General features: G+C 38.5%; 1 long non-coding RNA gene across 1 annotated transcript; it reads left to right on the top strand.

The window, feature by feature from the left end:
- Positions 1-342: 342 nt before the first annotated feature.
- LOC121064908 lies at positions 343-24,094 on the top strand. Its single transcript, XR_005816756.1, has 3 exons — positions 343-473; positions 5,097-5,102; positions 24,083-24,094. It is a non-coding gene; the product is annotated as an uncharacterized LOC121064908 (long non-coding RNA).
- Positions 24,095-24,463: the final 369 nt, after the last annotated feature.

Here is a 24,463-nt window from a genome sequence, read left to right as displayed (position 1 = left end):
GAAAGTACAATGGGAAAGAAAGAGAGTCACTGGTTGAGATAAGGATAATTTAATTAAAGGGAAAAGAAAGAGAAAAACAAACAAACAAATAAATAAATAAACAAGCAAACACCATGGCGAAGCAAAGAGAGAGAAGAACAATTATTATTCACTTCCCATCAACAAGCAATGTTTGGCCACATCTTGGGAAGCAGGGCCTCAATATGCGTAGCAGTTGTTTGGGAAGACAGATTTTTCATAACAAGAGCCCGCACATCGCAGCCCCTTATTGCTGAGCATGACATCATACTGTATGGAATATCCCTTTGGTTGCTTTAGGTCAGCTGTCCTTGTGGTGTCCCCTCCCTGCATCTTACCCACCCCCAGCCTACTGTCTAGGTGTGGAGGGGCATGAGTGTTGGAGAGAGTCTTGATGCTGTGCCAGTATTGCTCGGCAAAATACAAAGCACTGGTGTGACACCAGTGCTGTTCTGGTGCACAGCACAACATTATATGGGCTGCTGCAGGGAAAGTTAACTCTATCTCAGCCAGACACAGTATAGCTATTCTCACATGAAAGTGGGGGATGATGAGAAAAAATTTACTAGTAACATACAGAGCATCATTGGATGAAAACGGTGTATGATGGTCTATCAATACCACGAGGTGATAACAGGCATTTTATTTTTAATATCCTTCACCATAAGAGATCATTCTACAATTGCACAGGAAGATGCAGAGAGGAAATGTTAAATTAATGTCTGTTCACGGGTGGCAGAACTTCTTGCTACATTTCCAGGAATCAAGAGCTGAGTTTTCTCCAGACTTTTAAACACATTTCAACATCTGTATTTGAATCCTATGGTTACTTTCTACAGCTTTTGTATTTAGAGTGGCAATAATTTTTGAGGTTTGTTTTCATTAGCTGTGTGAGTGGAAGTTGTACTGAAGTCTATGAGAAAAGTTGCATCATTTATTTTGTGACAAATCTTATTTAAATTAATTCTGACTACATTTCCCTTATCTGCTAAAACTATCAGTTCAGACTTCACAGTCCGTAAAATACTACTGGAAGCCATGCTGATAGTTTCCTGATGTCATTTCATTACTGCTTTACTACATCATTGTAACATATACAGCTGTTTTAAGAAATGGTTTCATTGTGACAGTAAATGTTGATCTTAGATAGACCTGGTAGAGATTTTTTTTCATTGGCAACTGCTGATTTCTTGAACTCAATTTCCTGTAGGAAATGGCTGGTTTCAAAAACTGTTTGTTTAATGCTCAAACACAGGAAAAGACCATGCAGATAACTTTGAAATAAAGTTTTAGTTTAAATATTCTAATCTATTTATACTGTTTATCTTTGCATAATAGAAACATGTCAAAACAATTAGGAAGCATATCACCATTCATATTTCTGCTGAGATTTTGATTTCCCTTCCCAGATTAGGATGGGAAGATTTTCACATTCCTGGGGGATAGAAGAACAGTTTCTCTTCCCCCCATTCTAGTCCCGTGTGATAACTGAAGATTGGAGAGATTGTTTGATAAAGCAAGGAAAGAGTCTATACTATTGACATAGTAATGACTAAGTGGAAATATAAAATCTATATGAAGGATGAGGGATAATTGCTGGAGGTGACTTATTGAGACTAAAGGTATGTCCACATCTTAAGAGAAGGTATAGTGTTGAGGAAACTTCCAGGGTGAAGTGTGGCAGATATGCAAGGCATCTGTTCCATTATAGTCCCCTTGGCAACATAACCTGCAACCTTAGACATTGGCAACACCAAGGAAGCTTGATGTGCTGACTCTAAGAGAAATAGCACGGAGGGCGGAGTGGAGTGGAGACACTGCAGCTGGGCTCTCTATCACTGCAGGGGTGGGGAACTGGATGGTACTACAGAATCGATAGACTGCATGGCCATCCCTGGGCCAAACTGATAACAAAATTATGTCTTCTGGGTTAACTTTGCTTATTATAATCTCATTATAATGCCAAAGCACACCTCCATCCCAAAGGCTACCGGCCTCCAAGGTGTGACCACCCCTCACTGAGTAAGTGCTCTGAATTTCTCTGAGTCTATACCTTTAAAGCAAAAGTGAGAAAGTCTTATACCAAGCATAACAAAGATATGTATGACGAGAGTCACTCAAGCTCCACCTAAAATTAAGAAAATAGTATAAAAATGGCTCAAGAGATGAAGAATGTTAGGGAAGATATCATCACAGACAACTGGGAAGAACACTGCTGACTTCTGGGATCAGTGAATGGGCTGAACCTCTCTTCTCCCCCATAGGGATACCTATTGGGTGAGATTCAAACCCTCAGTTATACTGAGTGCTTCCTTGAGAAACCTAACATTCTCTATAGATTTGTTTCAAATGTTAACTCATTTGCAGTTGGTTGTGTTGGTCATATTCTTGATATTTACAAGTGCTTTGCAGACAGTGTATTTCTCACAGACAATCCAAAATAATCTGTACTCCTGTTGCTTCAATAAACTGCACCAGTTATTAAACTACCAGACTGAAGGTGCATCATGCTATTTGTGCATTTGTGATCATGGTAATTCAATATATTGAATGTGACTGGACTTATTGTGCTGAATTGGACATCACTCAGAATCTAAGTTCCCAGCCCCTCTGATATCTGAGGACAAACTGGAACACAAGGGGGATTAATTCCTTACAAAATTCTTTACCCTTTAACACAACAGAAGGATAAAAGCACAAATAAATGACTGAGGATACTTGGCGAATCTGTCACTTATAGTAGTGGTATGGCATTAATAAATTAAAAATTAATTTGATCATAATACTAACATTCCTTATGGTGACACTTATTAATTTAAAAAAAATATTTTCACATGAAGTATCTTACCTGTAATAGATTGCGAACAGCCAAAGAGAGTAACTTAGTGGGGCTTTCACATTTCTGGATCTGTCACCTACAGGTTGACACCTAGCCCTCATTCAACTGCTTTCAACATTCAGGGTGTTCTTGAAATGCAACTGCCCTTTCATCACTGCTAGGATTTTTCTTTCAAATTTAATATGTTTCATTTCATACTTATGGATTGGTATAGGATACATTTCTTGCTGGCATTGCTGTAGCCCAATGTACTTTGAAAGTCTTTCCAGAGACTTCATAATGAACTGCTGATTGTGATATATCTGTTGTCCAGTTAAGAGATTCTAGTAAAGAAATAAACAGAGATGATAGTTGGCACTTCCAACTGAAACTGCATTCTTTTGAAAATACATTTAATTGGCCTGAAGCTGTTAGCAGAAATGTGCAAACTAGTTCATTTGAGAAGACCTGTCCAGCTGGAATAGACAAATAGTTGGCTGCTAAGCAAGTAAGTAGAAAACAGAGGTTCTCTGCTCTCTGAATCAGGTAGAGGAAGACTGAGACAGAGTCTTTTACAGCCCCAGGGAATGATCTGGCCTCCTGAATGATGCTTATTCTTCTCATATTTCTGAAAAAGAGGGAATATATATATATATATAAAATAAAAAATATAGCCCACCAACTCTATTCATAGGTGACTCAGAAGACACAGTGCTCAGCACAGAGATGAAACCAAAACTGTGAGTGAAATCTCAGCTGAAGGCATCATTTTCAACAGCACTGCCTGAGAGTACCAAGATATCAGACATTATGGCCAATGCAACACAAAAATATGTGAAGATGAATCTGCAAAATAAGCTGCTAGCTTCTGAGGGGTGAAGGAAAGGCCTGATAATACTAAGAAAGTAAACTTGACAAAACTACAGAAAAAAATCAAAAGCAATAAAAGGTACTCTTGTAAGAAGCTGTTCAGGAAACCCTCAGTATTTCTGCTGTTGGCCCTATACAGCTCAGTCTCCAGAGAGCAATTATTGTCACTACAGAATAATTTATATGACAGACATTTCTTGGAGAAGCTTGTGCCTCTTGGAAAGGAGAGAACTTCAATTCTTACCTGAGCCTTTGGAAGATATTCATTAGTTAGCTGTTACATAAACAGAAAACAACAGAAAACAAATGAATAGGCCCTCAAATAACTTCACACCATGTTGAAGGCAAGAGATTGCACTGCTAGCTTCACATCAGTCAAGAAGACTAATGTCTTTGGAGGTCATCTCGGGATAACAGTGCCAGCAGGTAATAATGGCTACCTAGTACTTCAGTATCTGTCTGTCTCCCACTGGGGATGGAGCACTCTGTTACACTTCTCTGAGCTTCCCAGTGGGGTTCATTTTACATGTGCAGTCATTGCTGTGCTGTGGTACACTGAGGGGAAGCAGAAGCAGGATTTCCAATCCCCTCGTGCCATCTTTGGGATTTACAGCTTTACCTAGAAAGCAAAGACTTCATTTTAAGTGCACCCTGTGAGTACTCTTCATCTGGAGTAACATGGCTGATTCATATTTCTCCTTCAGTCTATTTTAGAGTGGTTTGGTGTCTTTTCTTTTATTTCTCTTAATTCCTTACTTTTGACAAGTAGAGTGAAACAAAGAAAAATAAAAAACACTCATTAAGATAAAGTCTGCATAGCACAGTACAGTGATCATTGTGCCTATCACACCAGATAGAGCAGTTCTTGACTAACATTGCTTCCTGTTGGTCCATTAAAAAAAATTCTGGCAGATTTTTGCAGACTCTTTCTTCTGTCTGCTCCATAGAAATATAGCCGTTCATGTACTGAATCAGAGTAATAATTTTGCATAGTGCTCTCTGTCCAGCTGTGCCAACAACCAGACCACTTCAGCAGATGGCAGAAATAGGCTGTAGTTTCTGCCTAATCTCAGACAGCGGTTTCTTCACATCCTTTTAAAAAATACCTTTCAGAGTTAAATTTTCAAAGGGTGTTATGTGTCAGATGCATTTAAATGCTTCTGAAAATCTGATTAGACACTTGCTGTGCATCCCTAACCATTTAGATACTTTCAAAAATAACTTAAAAACTTGCAAAAGTTTTGAAAATAGCATTGGTGCAGTAGTTAAACTTTTTGATAGAATTTAGGTGTTTAGCCAGATTTCAAAAGCATATGCTTACCTAATTAGGCTCTGAAAATGTAAATCCATCTTGCTAAATTGTATATGCTAATAGGGTTATAGTCTTTAGGCTACTGTTTGTTGCTTTAAATTCTTCCCAAAACTATGGAAAAATACAGGCTGTTCTAACTCTAGATGTTCTCATCCATGTGAATCTCAAGGTTTTAATTTTCAATCAAGGATAACCAACTTTGGGTAGTATTTGTACAGAAAGGGTCACTTAAAAGCTTTATGCATGTATTATATTAAAACGCTGTTGTGGTTAACCTGTCAGGGCAGCTAAGCAACACACAGAAATTTGCTCAGTCTCCCATAATGGGATGGGTGAGAGAAAAAAAGGAAAGGGGAAGGGGAAGGGGAAGGGGAAGGGGAAGGGGAAGGGGAAGGGAAGGGGAAGGAAGGGGAAGGGGAAGGGGAAGGGGGAGGGGTGAGGGGGAGGGGGAGGGGTGATGGGGGGAGAGGGTGGGGGAAGGGAAGGGAAGGGAAGGGAAGGAAGGGAAGGAAGGGAAGGGAAGGGAAGGGAAGGAAGGGAAAGGGAAGGGAAGGAAGGGAAAGGGGAAGGGAAGGAAGGAAAGGAAAGGAAAGGAAAGGAAAGGAAAAGGAAGGAAAGGAAAAGGAAAGGAAGAGGAAAGGAAAGGAAAAGGAAAGAAAGGAAAGGAAAGGAAAGGAAAAAGGAAAGGAAAAGGAAAGAAGGAAAGGAAAGGAAAGGAAAGGAAAGGAAAGGAAAGGAAAGGAAAGGAAAAAAGAACATACAAAACATGAGATGTACAAGGCACTGCTCACCACCAGTAGACCAGTGGTGGTAAGACCATGCTCAGCAAATCCCCAAGCAACAGCAGCTGCCCCCCCCCCCCCCCAGCCACTGCCCCCAGTTTTATTGTTCAGCATGATGTTATACAGTATTGAATATCCCTTTGGTCTGTAGGGTCTGCTATCCCTGGCTGTGTCACCTCCCAGCTTCTTGTGCCACCCCTAACCTCCTCGCTGGTAGGGCAGTAATGAAAAGCTGAAGTTCTTGACTCAGTATAAGCTCTGCTCAGCAGTAACTAAAACATCAGTGTGTTATCAACATTACTCCTAAATCCATAATATGACATCATGCCAACCCTATGAAGAAAATTAACTCTATCTGTGGTGAAACTAGGAAAAAGTATATAATCAATATATTTTATAACACTACAATATCTTTATAAATATTATATAGAATAACATTAAAAATATAACTGTGACTGAATTAATGAATAAAGCTAGGTACAATGGCATAAAAAAACATATGGGGATTGGATAAATGCAAATGCAAACGCAAATATAAATACAAATACATATACAAATACAAATTATAAATATAAATATAAATATAAATATAAATATAAATAAACATACACACAAGCAGTTTGGTACATGAAGTTTTGATCAAATTGGTCAGAAGATCAAATAAACCTTATCATGACATGAACAGACAACATTGTACTTGGAATTGTTCTTGAAAACATGAAGGATTACGTTCTATTGTCTATATTTGTCTTATCTTCGTGTTTTCAGTTTTGAGCCTCGTGGGCTGTTTACATGATTTGGTCATCTTTATGGTATGTAGTTTGAAATCTGTGATTGCAAAATAAATAAAGTACAAACAACTCATTATTTTATTTGGAAAGGAATGAGACTCTTTGCATACGTAGAAAAGGCACACTCAAGACAGCTGTGCTAATGCAAGTTCTGGCTCTGAAAAACTCTCCTTTCTTCCAAAATAGCTCCGTAGAACTTGCCAGAGGTGCTTTTAGAACATACACTCAAAAAATGGGCATTTTTTTTCTGCCTATCTAATAATTTATTAAGAACAGGGCACTGGTATCAATTTCCAGATGTTTTCTCCAAGTGATCATCTCAAATTAGCTAAAGATTTGGCTATTTGGATAGGGTTTTTTAATGCTCCCAGTGTCCCTTTGATCTCTCCCACATGCTGGACGTTAAATCTACAGAGGTTGCATGGGTTTGCCTATGTCCTCCCAGAAGATCTGTAAATTCCCTGCAAAATGGCATTGATTGACCTCTCTATTGCTGGGAGGTTTGAATGGGTCTGAATAAGCCTGAATGCAGACAGTGCTTATCACTGACAAATCTTGGAGGACACCACACAGCCCTGTTATCATCTCATGTATCTGAACAGTGACATTTTATCTTTGTTTCTGGTGTCTCTCTAAAGTTTTTGATTGATAGGCGGTCTGCAAGAGAAATTTTGGCATTCTGTACCTTTCTGTATCTCAGAAGCTTGACTGCAGGTGGAGCTCAGCTGGTAAGCACTCTACTTTCCTGAAGATCCTTCTGCTTGCCATTGGTCTTTCTCTTAAGAGTATCTTTCATCTCTGCCTGGCCCTGTATCACGATGTGCACAGGCCAGAGGGTGATCGATGGGAACCTTGTAGAATTCAGATGGTAAGTCCTGCCCTTGGGACTTCCTAATATAATTGCTAATCATAAGCAATTACCCCTTACCACATAACTGTTGTTTCTGGACGTTCTGTTACATAAACAACTCAATGTGGACTATGGGGGAACATTTAATTGTAACATACTTGTTTTGCTATGATCTGGTGAAGTGTCTGCACTCCATTGGCCACTTCTTTGATGATGCTTGTAGGTTATGTGTCACTCTATCTTCATGATAGCATAGACTCATCCTGAATTTGAGATAAATGATTTAAAACAGTTACACGTAATCACTCCCTTAAAACTTCAACCTTTCTGTGAGTTAAGGCCTTTAGGGCTTGTTCAAAAACAGTACATAGTGTTTGAAGATACAAAGAGCAGCCATGACTTCTGTCCTGAGTATGCAAATCTCCAGTTCATCCTCAGTTTATGTGAGATCAGTCAGGAAAATAGCTGCTGTCACTCTTTTTGTAGGCACTAGAGTAAGCTTGTTAATGGCCTCTCCTCTCCCATATCCTGCATTCCTTCCCAGTCCACCAAGCCCAGGGACAGGATTCACACAGCCAGTGAACACTTAAAAATAGTGTTTGCTCTTTGTCATTGTTTGCTACTGTCCATTCCTTTTTTCCCCTCTACAGTTATTGAATTGCTTACAAAAAAAGCACCATTTACATCCAACCGAACCCTTACTCTACAGCAACACTAAAAGCTCTACAATTTACCATACAGACTTGATATATTAAAATATTTGTATATAGCTTGAATGCTGGAGCCATTATCTTCTCTGATGCTGAGCTGTATAAGTTACTTGCATGTCTCCAAGACTACATATGTAGAGCTTTTCCATCACTACCACTGTGTTAAATGAGTCTCCAGATTCCATCAGGTGTGTTCTGTCAAGCCAAGGAAGTCTCAATGGTTTATTTAATAATTGCAATAACAGTACCACTCAACTCCAAACAGGTATACCTGAAGACATCAAAAGTCACTCCAAAGCATTGAAACTCATTTGGAACAAATAAATAAAACAAGAAGTTTCTAATTCAAGTCATTTTTTAAGATCTGACTCTGTCCAATGGAACAAGCATGTGGGTTTTCAAGGAGAGCTGGTGAGCAGAGTTGCTTGAATTACAATAGAGCTTTGTGAGCTGTGATTACCATGTCAGCTTTCGGTTTTGATGAACCATGTCATTAACTCCTGTTAACAATAAATTCAGTATTCACTTGACAGTAATAATTGCTTAACAGAAACAAAATTACTTTTGCCCTTTTAACAAGCAGTTGCAACTGTGTAATGTACCATGTCCTTTCATTTGTTTATCGACAAGTAAGGATTAAAGTTATATTTTGTTTTAACTTCTGACATGGCTTTGTGCATGAATGATAATCAGACAAACATTGAAACTAGTGTTGGTAACTTAAGTAGCGTAGAAAAGTTTATGGGAGTCAAAGCTGGGGAAAAAAACAACAGAAGGATCCATAGGGAAAATATACATAGTTAGAAATTTTCTTTGAAAAATCAAAGAATATATACACGTATATGTATTTCTGTGTATGAGTGTACATTTATGAAGAGCATTCAGGTTTCAAAGTTCAATATCCGACAGCTGTTGAGATGGGTTCATTCCATAGAAAGTATGCAGCTTGTATTTATGGGCTAAATACAATAAGATTTTTTGTGAAGCAGAAAGTACTCTTAACAAACCTAGGTAGATAGCAAAAACGTACAAATATAATAAAATGATCTATTAATAAATCTGTTTGTTAATAATCTATTTATTATTATATAATAATTCTAAATTCCATAAATAAAGCTACCACATAAAATTGGTAGGTGGGAACAATAAGTCCAGGTTTTGATTAGCAAAAGAAAATCATAACTAGAGAATGCCTATTCCTTGCCTGTAGGACTGGAGGCTTTTAATAATGTTGTTAGATCTTCCTTTCCCTCTCACAGAAATTCCTGCAGGGCATCTCCCGCTTTTCCGAATATATATGGAGCTGTCCTGGCACATGTCTGAATGTAGAAGAATCAGCTCAAGAATACACTGAAGAATTATGTGAAGAATTAGCTGGACTGGGGAGGAAGGGGAGAAATGGAGGCATAAAATGAAAAGATGTTCATAGGGCTCTCTGGTTTGAAAGGATGACTTTATGACAGATGAGTGGGAGGGAAAGAGAAAAGCAGATAGAGCAAGGAAAGTGATGCCAGACTACAAGGAGCTGAGGGGATAAGAGGAAAGAAAAAAAAATATGGGCATAGGGGATCACATCAAATACTTCCTTACAGGTCATGGAATCTCTCCAAGGGCACTGCTTTGACTCCGTGACCTCTACAAAACTTATATGTGTTATCATCCAACAACAACAGAAGTTTGATGAGGCCCTCCCTTGTTTCTTCTGTTTTGAGTGTAACACATTGGATTTCAAGTGCAATCACCACGTTTGCATGCTTTTTTTTTTTTTTTTTTTGGCAGTGGCTTGCTATGATTTATTCATTTTTAATGTAAATTAGTAAGAATACACTGGAGTTTTGCTCAGGTTATTTCCCGTTTTTACCCAATGTTTTCCAGTTTTTAGGAGTGGAGAACAGTGTTAACAGTTTGTAATAATTAAAGAAATGCACACCTCAGCCAGTATGCAATATCTATTCAGCAAATATTTGAAGTTCCAACCTCCTCATCAGATGTGATAGCCAGAAAACCCTATAGCACTCCTTCCAGAACATCCCTTGTCTATACAGTGTAGTAGGCTTTGCAGTGAGCTCTGATCATCAGAGAATATGGAGTGACAAGCACCAAAGGTGAGGTCTAACAAGCAGAGGTGCGGGCAATATTGAGCTAGTTACTCTCTCTTTCACTGGCATTGATTTTCCATGCAAGTATTAAAAGGAACCATTTTTACAATGGCTCAGATCTTGCCACTTAGCTTCATGGACTTAGCTTGAACACCTACATTAATAGCATAATTTTTTGATTCAAGTGCTTAATTTGGGACTTAGATAACAAACTTCTGTGCAAAACCTCAAACAGATGGGTTTCATTTTGCTGCAGTTTGTGAGTGGCATGGAATGCTCTGTTATTGTGGTGGGGCTGAAGGCTCTGAGATGGTGTAAGATCTCAGGCTAATGAAAGGAGTCCAGACATTCAAATATGTGTAACAGATAAAGAATGGGAAACATTCAGTCTGTAATTATGATATGAACACCAATTCTTAATGTGATTACCTGGATAATTTGAGCTCACATACATTAGGGCTCAGAATAATCCAAGCAATAATTTATTGCCTTTCCTGGTTTGTGTTTCTGTATAAATGTATTCTTCCTCCTTGTCACATTAGAGGGTGCTTACCAGAATCAATGTTTGCCTGTTTCAGAGCCTGCCAAGGATTTTCGCTGAGACAGTTTAAGAACGTTGAAAGTATTTAATAAAGCAACATATATAACAGATTCAGAATTGCCATTGATAAATACACTTACTGCAATAGAGCTAATATTTGATAACAGTGCTAGCAAAATGCTATCCTGAGTATTCCTCACCAGAAGATGAAGGCAAAGAGATTACCAGGAAGGTAATCCCTGTCTTGGTGGAGGAAAAGGTGTACAGCCCGTTGACTGCCTTTTCTAGATCTCTAATCTCGTATTTCTCCCCCAGCTCTTTTCTAATGTTTCTCTCACTTATCTAACTAATGTTAATGTTGACTCTTTTTCCTAATGCTAACACTTTTTTTCTACACTTTCCTTTTTTCTTTATATTCTGACCTTATCTGTTCCCTCCGTGGAGTGACATTTAGCATGACTTGGGTGGAGAGTTGAGTACTGTAGTCAAATATGTTTAGCATGTACTTCATTAAGCTCATTATCATATATATGGGTGTTAACTTTAATAATATTTTTACAAATAATCAAGCAAAAGTTTTCACTCTGGGCACTGTGGTTTTCAAAATTCTGTTCTGAAGCTGTTTATTCACCAAAACAGGACTGCAAGACTCCCTCCTTTCTCAACCTCTCAACCAAGCTTGCGGACCTCCATCTACAAAGTTTGTATAAGATATAAGCAGAAGCAAGCTGCTCAACTCCCGTCTTGGTCCAAGAGCAGTGCTTATCAGCGCTTATCAGACTACAAGTCTGACTGTTCTCCACACCCCCCCTTTGGTGTCATCCATCTGGGGACTCTCTTTGCCTGCAGCCATCCCTAACTGATGAAGGAGTACTAAGCAAAAATAACTGAAGAAAGAATCAATGTCTGTAGGACACTAATATGTGTATAAGAGTAGTCATGTTCTAAAAGGACAATGCTTCATTCAATCTACTATATTTTATGCGACGGGTGTAACAATTTTCTTGAATCCTGTACTTCAGCATCACTTTTAAAAGTCCTATAGATTTCATAGAAAATGGTAACTCTAAACCATTTTAGTATCACAGATATGTACCTCTATGATTTCATAGCATTGCATAGAGTAGTTTCGGAAAGTTTTATCTTATTATAAAAAGAATAATCAAGTTGATAGTTAGTGTGAAATATTTCCGTAAAATTGTATTAGAAGTCTGTATCACTTTATTCTACAGAAAATTTTAGATGTAATTCTCTCAGTTAGCATGTTTGTTCCAGAATGTTATTAAACTGGGACATGTAGTCATCTGATTTTACAGTGAATTTCACTTACGGAATGTCTATCTCCCCTTCCTCAAGATTAAAGATATCTTAAGGTAGAGAATTTCATTTAAAAGAAGATACAGTTTCAGTTTGTTTTGATATAACATTATTTTGCTGTGTATCAGGCCGATATTAACATTTCTACATTGTTCCCCCAAAGCCACTAAAACCTGAAGAAATAGCACTGCCACAGACCTAATGATACCTAGTATCCCTACTTCCACATTGTGATAGCCTAATTCCCCTGCCATGTTCTCTACCACAAAGTTTTTTCTTCCTCAGCCTAACAGTACTTTTTTTCCAACTTTATCTTCAGACTTCTATCTACCATTCCCTATCCGTCCTAAATAGTAATGGGACAGCACTGACATACCTCTTGCCTGGCCAGAGAAACAGGATGACTTTAATGTCATCTTTCAGGCACTGTTCTCGGTTTTTGTCCTAGACCCAGCTACTAGATCTTTATGAGGCTTACTCTTAGAGTTGCTACCTGTCTGTTAAATAGTCTGAAAATGGCCTACGTTTTCAAACGCTTTCAGTGAGGCTGACAGGAAGTCAGAAGACTTGAAATATAATTTTCTTACAACATCAGAATGACAGAAGTATTTATGCATTTCAGAGATAAGAACAGTCCAGCACTGCTTTGTACTTTAGTAATTTTTTTAACAACATATAGAGACATAAATGCCACATCTAATCACTAGTGAATAGCAATGCTTCAATCGAGCTTTTTCTTGAAGGAACTATTTGAGCATTGGAAAGGAAAAATGTTTTTCATTAAAAATAAATAAATAAACTTTTAGTGATAAGTCCAAGACCTCATTATTATCAACAACAAAACTGAACAAAAGCTCACAGTGAATATGAAGGAAAATACTAATGTTGATGGAAAAATCTGTCTTTTGTGCATGAACATCTGTCTTTCACATGGTTCCAGTTATTTCTTATGCCTCATTTTTATGCTACAGCGTGCTCACTATTTTACAGCTTTCTCGGAAGCCAGTTACCAGCATCATGAGAAATTCTCAAAGTTTGATACAAGAAAACATTGACAAATTATTATTTTTTAAATTACTCTCGCCAGTGTTTGTGTATGAATCACCATGTGTCTTGCATATGCGAAAGTACATTTTGGAAGCATAACGGATACCTGTGTATTTTGAACAACCGGATCTGGTAGTAACTTTTAAACTTCAGTCTTGGAGTAGTACTTAAACAAGACTGGGAAATATTCCCAGATTCAATAACAAGAATAAATGTGGGAAAAAAAATTAATGAAGACTAACCTGTAAGAACTGCCAGCTGCCTTCATTTTTTATAAGGAAGCTTCCCTAAATGTCTAAAATGCTAACAGTTTGGGGATGGTCTAGAAATCTCAAAAGATAAGACTTCCTTGTGAGATTTCCAGGAAGAAACACCACATGTTGTGTTGAAACTGAGGAGAAAAAAGCATGTGGTGGAAAATCAAAAAAAAGAGCAGAACTTATAATAAAGATTTGGTGTTAAGTTTGAGTTTGTGTGGAAACGTGGAGAGATTCTGAGGAGTACAGGAGAACTCCACTCTACAGCTAACCCCTGATGTTTTGTGCCTCTGGCTGTCACTGCTGCTATGTGAACCATGACCAAATATTTGAAATTGGGCCAAACGTTTGCTAACAAGTCATGTGAAACTTTTCTGCGTTTGGGTTTCTTAACAAATTTAACCATGTTTGTTAAAAAGATCGTTTGGGTTCCCAAATGTTTTGAATAAACTTGGGCCCGGTTTGCTGAAAATCTCGTGAAAGCCATTATTTAAAAATTTTTGGTTGCAAAGCAAAAAAAAAAAAAAAAAAAAAGTTTTTGAGCTTTGGATTTATAGGCTGACTTTGCCCTGATTTGTTATTCACTGGAGTGTGAATACGTATGTGGAGACTGATATTGGTCCAAATCATAGACATAGCTCATGAATGTCTGTAGAGTGAAAAAGCTAAAGTTACAGCCGCTTTGGTACCAGTCTTCCCATTTTTCTCTGTCACAGATTGCTGACTGATGTTCTACATAATACATTTGGATCTATGCACGATGTGTGTATGTCCACCAGTGAAGAACTGGACAATAAAACTACCTATCTGAGTGTCTGTAGGGTTTAGGAATCAATGAGGCATGGGTAATATAAACTGAAGTTCAAGACAAATGCTTCTTATTTGTTAATAAAGCCCAGCTGATTTATATAAATAAAAGAAGTGAAGGAGCAAATAGCCCTTTTAAAGAAGATAAGTAGACTGAGTTGAATTTAAAAATATTTTTCCAGATCTGTATTTCATTATGAAGAAGAAACCCTATTTTTAGAATTGTTTGCTTTGCTGGATTACTTCATAGAATCATAGAATATCCCGAGTTGGAAGGGACCCATAAGGATCATCGAGTCCAAATCCTGGCACCACAGAGGTCTACCCAAAATTTTAAACCATGTGACTAAGAGCACAGACCAAACGCTTCTTAAACTCTGAGAGGCTTGGTGCAGTGACTACTTCCCTGGGGAGCCTGTTCCAGTGCGCGACCACCCTCTCAGTGAAGAACCTCTTCCTGAGGTTCTTTCCTTACTTGAGAAACATTGTGTGTTATTCCAGTGATATGAGGGGTTGTTAACACAGGACAGGATGGTTGCCTGATAAAAAGACTGGGTGCTAATACAGTCTTATTTTCTTTCCATCCCCTTTTCTATACATTTTTCTAAGTTTAGAGTCTGTCCCAACTTCTTGCACAAAAAAAAATTAGCAGCTATTACCAGCCTCAGTTCTTCATTTTCAATTTCCACATCTCTTGTCAAAAGCGAAACAAGTAAGTGCATTCATTTTTGGTTTAATTTTTTTGGAAGCACACTTGCAGGAACAACTGAGCTGACTATGCTATGCTACACTACATTCTCTTTTCCTTCTTTTAATCCACAATTTACAATAACTTGTGACTATCCTGAGCACCTTACTGAAGTCATTTTTGTCTTTCCCTGCCTATTGCAATCAAAATCTTTAAGCTCAAACTTCCTGAAATCTCGTCATTGCCCTTCCACCAATAGTTATATATATATAATATATATATATATTTTTTTTTCAAGAAGTCTTCCACTAGTTCTTAAAAAATTTTTATTTCTACCTCCTCTCCCCCTGCCTTTCATTAGTGGTACTGGTTTCTTGAGTTTTCGATCAAAAAGATGTGATAGACAGGATAAAGCTTTTTGTAATTTGGAGCTTCACATACTTCAGGGAATGTGGAATTCACTTTTTTCAAGGAACATTTAATTTGTCCTGAATATTGCACTGGATGCCAGTCATTTCCAGTCTTTCAGATTTTCACTATTAAATCTCTTTGCCAATATAATTGATTTTAAAAGCTGAACTGATCTACTTATTCTAGAGTTGAATACTTTATCATAGATGATAACAGGATTGAAACAAATACTAACTTGCACTTTATTCATGACAATCCGTATTACCTATTAATTGTTTCTATCTCCGCTTGCAATATGCTTCACATTTGTTTTCCTTTTGCAATCTTCATCTATCTTTTTTTTTCCAGAAGCTGCATTTATCCAAACTTGGCACTAATGGGTACCAATGTGTCACTAAATCTGGAAGGAATTCCTTTGTTATATCAGGAAGAAATTAACTTTGCTGATGGGAGAAATAATGCCACAGACTGTGACATTATGAAGAATGGTGTAGAAAGTTAGGATGAACTCTAGGTATTTTTGGAATCTACCTTAGAAAGGAAAAGGAAATGAAAGAGTTATGAATTCAACTGTCATTTTACCTTGTATAAGAACTGGAAGCTAAATAATACTGTGAAAAGAAAACAAAACAATGACTGTGCATGATCTGAACAAGATCTTAAATATGAAGTGAACTATTTGGATGGTGTTGCATGATATGTTAGTTATTATTGATTTAGAATCTATGCTTGATTATGGGGGTACAGAGAAGGAAAAAAAAAAAAAGAAAGGTAGTTCTGGACAGTGGAAAAACTTGGGTAATTCTGGTGCTACCAGCAGCACTGGAGAAGGTGATGATACTGCCCCTATCAAAGCAGAGCTACTTGCAAGGCACCGAGAATTAATTTGTGTCCAACAGGATTTAGCTAAGGCATAGTTGCCAGGATTAGTATCTTGAGGACCTGTTCAGTGACCGTGCTTTCTGCCACTTTGACTCTGGAAAGGTTTACTGGCTTCAATGAAGCACCAGATTTGAGCTAACAAAGCCTTTCAGATACTGTAGCATAGTACAGAAATGCTGAGGAGCTATGCCCATATGCACATCTGCTGATATACAAAACAGTGGTGAATCTAAATTTACTGTGTGAGGAGCTGTTGCTGATGTTGGGGAGAAGGGATGAAAAGTCTCTCTCTTCTGCACTTCTCAAATGCATGGGGTCCCATACTCCTCATTCGAAGTCTCAAATCCACCAGGTTGCTGCTGCTTAGTTTAGGCTCTCCTCCAAATAAAACATCTCTACTAGTGCCTGAACCAAGGCTTGCCCTGTAACTACATGCTTGTGACAGACTCTGACTCCAGACCCAAATATGTATAATCTTTGAATATGTATAATCTTTTGCATTATGACAGACATTTCAGGTTATAAGCATATTTCACCTGTAAGTCCATCTTTTGCTCTATGTGATCCGTATGAGTTTCAGTTGGTATATTCCATGTTAGCTCTCTGCCTTATGTTAGCTTCTTCAGATAGTGGGACCATAGGAGTTTAGCTAAATTACACATCTGTTTCTCAAAATGAGATTGGACTAAAACAAGACGTGTTTTGCCATATGGACAGGATAATTTTTCTGAGTTTCTGGTGTCTAAGTGATTTGGAGTAAGAATTTGAACTTTAGCAATAAGCTCTTATCATCCCGGTGTAGGTGTTAAAAATGTATCCAATTTGTCTTAAGTAAGTCTATCTGAGAAATATCACTTTGCAAGAGCAAAGTTATGCCTGTGTGTAACACACATGTTCCGGCCTCCTGTGCCTCTTCTGTAACAATCACACAGCATACAACAACAGCTTAAAATGCAGCTGGCTTGGTCGTTGGGATCTGGGCAGTAAGTATTTCCCTTGCAATTGCATTTTCCAGCTGTTGAGGACCTCCTAGCATGATGAAACTGGAAAGAGTTAAAGTGGTTCTCTATGCTTTCAAGGTTACACATGGAAAGAGGTGATGACTATCTGAGTAGGTTAGAAGACCTTGGACAGACATAAGACAGTTTAAAAGTAAAAATAAAAGAGACCACAGGAAGGTAACAATAGAGTGGAAAGAAACAGGGATAGAGAAGATCAGAGAACGGGGCATGGGATTCCTGGAGATAAGAGGAAGAGAGAGACTCTGAACTGGATAATAAGGAGTAATTAGAGTAAGAGATGGAAGTGTTTAAAGTCATCATAGCATTAGCGAGTGGAAAAGAAGCCAAGAACTGCATATCCTAATAAGTTATTTGCCGTCTTCCCTGTGAGAACTCAGACAATCAAATGTTTTGTCCAACAGTAGGGATCTTCCACCCCACTTTACTCATAGATTGCAGAGAGAAAGCTGGAATGTTAAGACAGATCAGGCAATTCTGAATGCCACACAGTGCTTATAGTTTTAGACCAGAGCTTTCATGGAACTGGCCAGTGTAAGGGCTCAGCACTTCTGAAGACCGGAGATGTCAAACTGAAAACCTGAAGATGAAGAGCTATCACCCACTGACTTTTGGAAAGAACATAATCAAAGTGGCTAGCACAGTGCTTGCTGGAAACTAGGGATGAATTTGATGAACTACTTTAAACAAATGACTGTTTCAACTCACTTTCCGTTATCTCCTTGCTTTTAATTTCCCCATTAGATGAGGCACCAGTTAACAGAAACAAGTTCATATACTTCATATTCCAGCTTTACTCTCAGAGTAAGAAAGAGTCCGTCTAGTAGGAAGCTTTAGATCTGGCAGTTATAAGATAGTTCTCATCATACTAAATATTCCTGTGATTACATTAATGTGTTTATGTTATGTGACACACATTGGTATGAATGAAATCGGACTCTTCCACAGGGAAGATATGCATATGACATCCCTCTGCCCATTTTACACTTTTAAATGCAAATTTTCTTATAACGAATTTTGCTTACACCTTGTAAGATTAAGTGTTATTGCTTCATTTGCAGTCAGTAAACTGAAATAGGAGGATGTATGTGTAGATATGATTTCATATTTCAGCTATACAGCTAAGGGTGTCTGAGAGGAAAATGGATATTTTATAAGCATAGAACTGCTCCAGAGAGAATATATTCTGTTGTATGCTAACAAATTGCTATTCACTACACATTGCATGGATGAAACTATGTGGAATAAAATGTTTTTGGAGAACTGAAATAGCTTCCCCTCATAATGAAGACCTAATTTCATAGCAATGACAGTGACAGTCATAGCAGTGACAGTCTGGAAGTATATTATGATATACTGAGAGAAGCCTGTAGACTATCAAAAGGGACTTCAGGGGATTGGGGCGGTTAGTAGATGGAGTAGGAGTACAGGTGGTGTTTTCCTCTATCCCTTCAGTGGCAGGGAGGGATACTGAGAGGACCTTGAAAGCCCAGCTGATAAATATATGGCTGAGAGGCTGGTGCCATCACAGGAATTTTGTTTATTTTGACCATGGGGTGATCTACTTGGTGCCTGGCCTGATGGCTGCAGAGGGGTCCCAGCTGGCTCAAAGGGGAAAATGGATGGTTGAGAGGCTTTAAACTATGTATAAAGGGGGACAGGGATGAAATGAGGCTTCATAGAGATGAGCATAGGGGAGCAATGCAGGGGTTGGGGATGAGGGCAATGGTGCAAATGAAGTGCATCTACACTACTGCACACAACATGGGCAATAAACAGGAGGAGCTGGAAGCCATTGTGCATCAGGCAAACTGTGACCTAGTTGCCATCACTGAAATGTGGTGGGGCCACTGCCATGACTGGAGTGCTGCAATGGATGGCTACAAGCTCTTCAGAAGGGACAGGTGACAAAGGAGGGGTGGTAGTGTAGCTCTCTATATTAGAGAGTGTTTCGATGTTGCAGATCTTGGGGTTGGGAATGATAAGGTAGAGTCCCTATGGATAAGGATCAGGGGGTGGCCAACAAAGCAGACATCCTGGTGGGGGTCTTTTATAGACCACCAAACCAGGATGAAGAGACAGATGAGGCATTCTACAAGCAGCTGGAGGAAGTCATGCAATTGCCAGCACTTATTCTCATGGGGGACTTCAACTTCCCGGACATAGGCTGGAAATACAATGCAGGCCTGAGGAAGCAGTCTAGGAGGTTCCTGGAGTGTGTGGAAGACAGCTTCCTGACTCAGCTGGTTAGTGAGCATACTGGGAGGGGGTGTGCCCTGCTAGACCTGCTGTTCACAGAGAAGGACTGGTGGGAAATGTGGTGATCGGGACCTGTCTTGGGCAAAGCGACCACAAAATTGTAGAGTTCTCTGTCTACAGGGGAACTACAGGCCTGTCAGCCTGACCTCAGTGCCACAAAAGGTTCTGGAACAAATTATCGTTAGAGCAATCACACAGCATGTGCAAGACAACCAAGGGATCAGGCCCAGCCAGCATGGGTTCATGAAAGGCAGGTCCTGTCTGACCAACCTCATCTCTTTCTATGACCAGGTGACCTGCCTGGTGGATGAGGGAAAGGCAGTTGATGTAGTCTACCTAGACTTCAACAAAGCCTTTAGCATGGTCTCCCATGGTATTCTTCTAGAGAAGTTGGTAGCCCATGGCTTGGACAGGTACACTCTTTGCTGGGTTAAAAACTGGCTGGATGACCGGGCCCAGCAAGTGATGGTGAATGGAGTTAAATCCAGCTGGTAACTGGTCATGAGTGGTGTTCCCCAGGGGTCAGTGTTCGGGCCAATCCTCTTTAATATCTTTATTGATGATTAGGTTGAGAGCATCAAATGTACCCTCATTAAGTTTGCCAACAACACCAAACTGGGGAAAGTGTTGATCTGCCAGAGGGTAGGAAAGCCCTGCAGAGGGACCTGGACAGGTTGGATTGATGGGCAGAGGCCAATGGGATGAGATTCAACATGTCTAAGTGCCAGGTCCTGCACTTTGGTCACAATAATACCATGCAACGCTACAGGCTGGGGGCAGAGTGGCTGGAAAGCTGTGAAGAGGAAAAGGATCTGGGGGTGTTGGCTGATGCTTTCCTGAACATGAGCTGGCAGTGTGCCCAGGTGGCCAAAAAGGCCAACGGCATCCTGGCTTGTATCAGGAGTAGTGTAGCCAGCAGGACCAGGGAGGTGAACGTCCCCCTGTACTCTGCTCTGGTGAGGCCATACTTCAAGTACTGTGTTCAGTTTTGGGCCCCTCACTACAAGAAAGACATTGAGGCCCTTGTGTGTGTCCAGAGAAGGGCTGTGTAGCTGCTGAAGGGCCTGGAACACAAGTTCTATGAGGAGCAGCTGATGGAACTGGGATTGTTTAGTCTGGAGAAGAAGAGGCTCAGGGGAGACCTTATTGCTCTCTACAACTACCTGAAGAGAAGATGTGTGAAGCTGAGGGTCAGCCTCTTCTCGCATAGAAGTAATAGTAGGACAAGAGGGAATGGCCTCAAGATGAGCCAAAGGAGATTCAGGTTGGAAATTAGGAGAAATTTCTTCTCAGAAGACTGGTTAGGCATTGGAACGGGTTGCCCAGGGAGGTAGTGGAGTCGCCATCCCTGGGGGTGTTTAAAGGTTAGACATTGTACTTAGGGACACGGTTTAGTGGGTAATATTGGTGGTAGGGGGACAGTTGGACTAGATGATCTTGGAGGTCTTTTCCAACCTTAATGATTCTATGTCTGTACTATACTGTACTATAGATGAACGTATACGTTTCATATGCACACACAGCTAATGATATGCAATATCATAGAAGAAAGTGAAGTTGCCATTTCAGTGATATATTTATTTATTTTAGCTCAAAGACAGTTAAAATGCTGAAGAAAAAAAAAAAAAAAAGGAATAGCTGTATGTGCTGAGTAGCCCTCTCTTCTGGAAGCCCACAATAATTTTCATAATATTAGTCAAACATAATATTAGTCAGAGAAGAAGTTTCTTTGAAGGATGGGATGGTTAATATGCCAGCATCTGTAGGATGATGGATCATGGTTAGGATCATAATTCTTTGACAGGATATGGAAATTACTGACTGTTGAATAAATGTTATTAAGATATATTGCATTTAATCATTTATTTGAATCTTGTTAACATTTCTTGAGTTTACTGAGGAATATAAATTATCTAACAGTGATCTGAGATATTTTAACAGGTCTCAATCTGCCTACAAAACTCCTAATTGTGCAGCAGTCTATTCATTGGTGAATGTATTTTTTTTTAATAGCTTATTTAGGAAAAAAATGTGCAGATACTTGTTTTTAACATTTAATCTACTTTTATGTAAGTATACTTGATTTTTTTTGACAGAATGTTGTAACTAAAAAAAAGGTCTGACCATTTAGAGCTTAAAGAATCATATTTCCCCTTTCAGTCATGGGCTAGGTTTTTCTCAATTTTTCCCATCACTGTGACAAATGTAAAACATATTCAGTCATGTTGTGGTGGAAAATATTTCAATTTCCTTACTTAAAAACCTTTGTAGGACAGTCAGGACTTTCAACTGTTCAAATAAAAATTTGAAGTATCCTTCTCTCTGTCATACACCCTGAAATCTGTCCCCCACCAAAATAAACTGATAACACTTGAGAAAATAGTAGTATGACCCTAATAGATATACAGATTTATTGTTTCCATCAGATTTTTCTTTTTGAGAATAAGGCTTTTTTCAAAATATTTACATCAACTGAAGAGACTTTGGGACAGTAGAATAGAACAATTCTGAAGCAGATTGAGGTTACTCTTTATAAGGAATACAACAGGCTGTAAATATTTGGAAAAAACAAACAAACAAACAAAAAACACATTTGAAATGGAGTTCCCTTTGCTAACTATGCTTTTGGTGTTAACTTATAAGGTTGTACTTTTTCTTTTCTCTTGCTCTTGCTCACTTCTATTTTTTCTCATCTATTTAGTAAAAATACTCACTTTTAACCAGTATTTAGTCTCTGGAGGCAGATCTGGATCTTCCACTCTGTTCAGATCAGAAGTAGAAGTTTCTGGTATTTGGAAAAGAACAGTCAACAGAGAGACTATTGACAGTCAGATGAGATTTGTTTCAGTTCCAGAACTGTCATTTGTTCTCATCTTCAAAATAGGCATCTCTTTATTTTCTGTTTCCTTTCTAAAGGACAGCAATAACAATTATATAGGTTTTTTTTTGCAAGGATTGTATACTTATTTAAGGTCACAGTATAAATTATATATTTGTCCCCCATTTTCCTTTAGGAAGGAATTTTTGTTCCTGTGGAGTGAGCTAACATCACAGGTTTGAATTCCAAATTTCTCAGTTTGGACTTGTGAAAGCTTTGAAAGACACTGCAATGTTCTCTTCCGTCCTCTGTCCTGTGTTAAAGAGTTCATGACAAGTATGGGGGTTACTCAATCTCTGTGTCCAATGACTCCTTGCCTTTGGGATGAGGTTACCAAAGAGACAGAGGATCGATAGCTACTGTAGCTGTGGTCACAGATCAAGACCAGACCTATCTGCATGGCTGCCACAGGTGTTGGCCTTTGCACAGGAAGTAAAAGTTCCTGAACTGAATTCATATGCAGGCTGTGGTAACAGTTATGAAATGAGGTAGTCTCTGTAGAGGAAACTGTGAATGCCTGTACTAATGTCATTTGAATATAAATTTACAAGCAAACAAACAAAGAAAAAGTATTATATCAATTGTGTAACAACAAAACAGATGTGCTCCAGAAAGGGATCACCAGGTTGCCATTAGGACAGACCAAGTTGCAGTGAGAACAGAGCTGAAAGTACCAACATGCTATTAGATTTAAAATCAGTGCTGTTCTGGATTACACTGAGACAACACTACTGATTTAAAATCATTTATAGAATAATCTATCTGCCACAAAAAAATACAACATTCCTATCATGATATAATTGAAATATGATTTTTAACTCTAGTTTAAAAATACAGTATTTGAATAACTGTTTCAAACAATACAACTGATACAGATATCAGAAACATTCTGTCACAGGAAATAGGTAACAGAAACAGCTGCTGACAAGGGATATGCTGTAATATGAATAAATAGTTCTCACCATTCTCTTAAGTCTCTGAATGACCTTCCTGAGCAGAGAGCCAAAATTCTGTAAAAAAAATAAAAATGTTATCAGATCACTGGTAAAATGAATGTATTTAAACGGACTCATAAGGCTGATTTACCTCTCTTATCTATGCTGATTTGCCGCCATGAAAATTCAGAATAAAAGAACATAAATGCAGACAAAAATAGACATGTATGAAATAATCAAAAGAAGAGAAAGAATGAATAAATAAATGAAGATGTAAAATAAGAGAACCAGTCATTTCATCAAGCAAGTAATAAATCACAATGGAATAAAGTTCATCATACCTTTTACAAGTATTTTGTCATGATGATGGTGGCTTAGGATTTACTGTGAGAGCATATTTGTAGGGGCAACTTCTGCTCCTTGCTGGGAGTTTTTTCTTTTTGTTCAACAGAACTACCAGGTGGCCCTTAATAAAAAGCCTCTAGGCTTATTTAATAGCTTGCAGTACTCAGTAAGACTTACAGATAGTGAAAAGAGAAATATATATATATATATTTTTTTTTTTTGGATGTCGTTATGAATTAAAGTCATGTTGAAATATATTTCCCATTCCTTTTATTTTAAGAGTGATTTATGTCACAATCCTTTTTTTATTTATTTATTCTTGTGACTAGCTTACCAAGAAATGATGATGGCAGAGTACTTGGAAATTGTACTAGAAGTGTTACTAATAATGGATTTCTTTAAAGTTGTGTTACCCCTCCCCAGTCCCCAACTCTTTAATGTTTGAGAGTGAAGAGCACACTTGGATTGCCAGGAATAGGAGCCCAACAATTAAGGAATGAATTATCTGTATCTCTTTGGCAAGCAAAGCTGGACAGAAACAACTTGGCTGTCTCAGCTTTGATTGTATTACTGTCTAATTTTGGTGAGCTTTGTAGCACCCAAAGAAAACATATGCTTCTTCCCAACTCTCGCCGCTTGTGCCTGCAGCACTGCTTCTAAGAAATCTTAATGGTTGGGTAAGGTTATTTTCTGGAAGACCAACAAGCTGAAGCTGTACTTGAGCAAGATAATTTTGGAAAGGGAAAGCAGGCTAGGAAGCTGCAATATTACTCAGTGCAGTCCCCTCTGGCTGAAAGGACACCTTGCAATCATTACTTCAATAGTTT

This window comes from Cygnus olor, chromosome 2 (assembly GCF_009769625.2).
Source record: "Cygnus olor isolate bCygOlo1 chromosome 2, bCygOlo1.pri.v2, whole genome shotgun sequence".
NCBI classification, from domain to species: domain Eukaryota; kingdom Metazoa; phylum Chordata; class Aves; order Anseriformes; family Anatidae; genus Cygnus; species Cygnus olor.
Note: the sequence above shows the minus strand (reverse complement) of the source record. Positions and strands in the feature narration are given on the sequence as shown.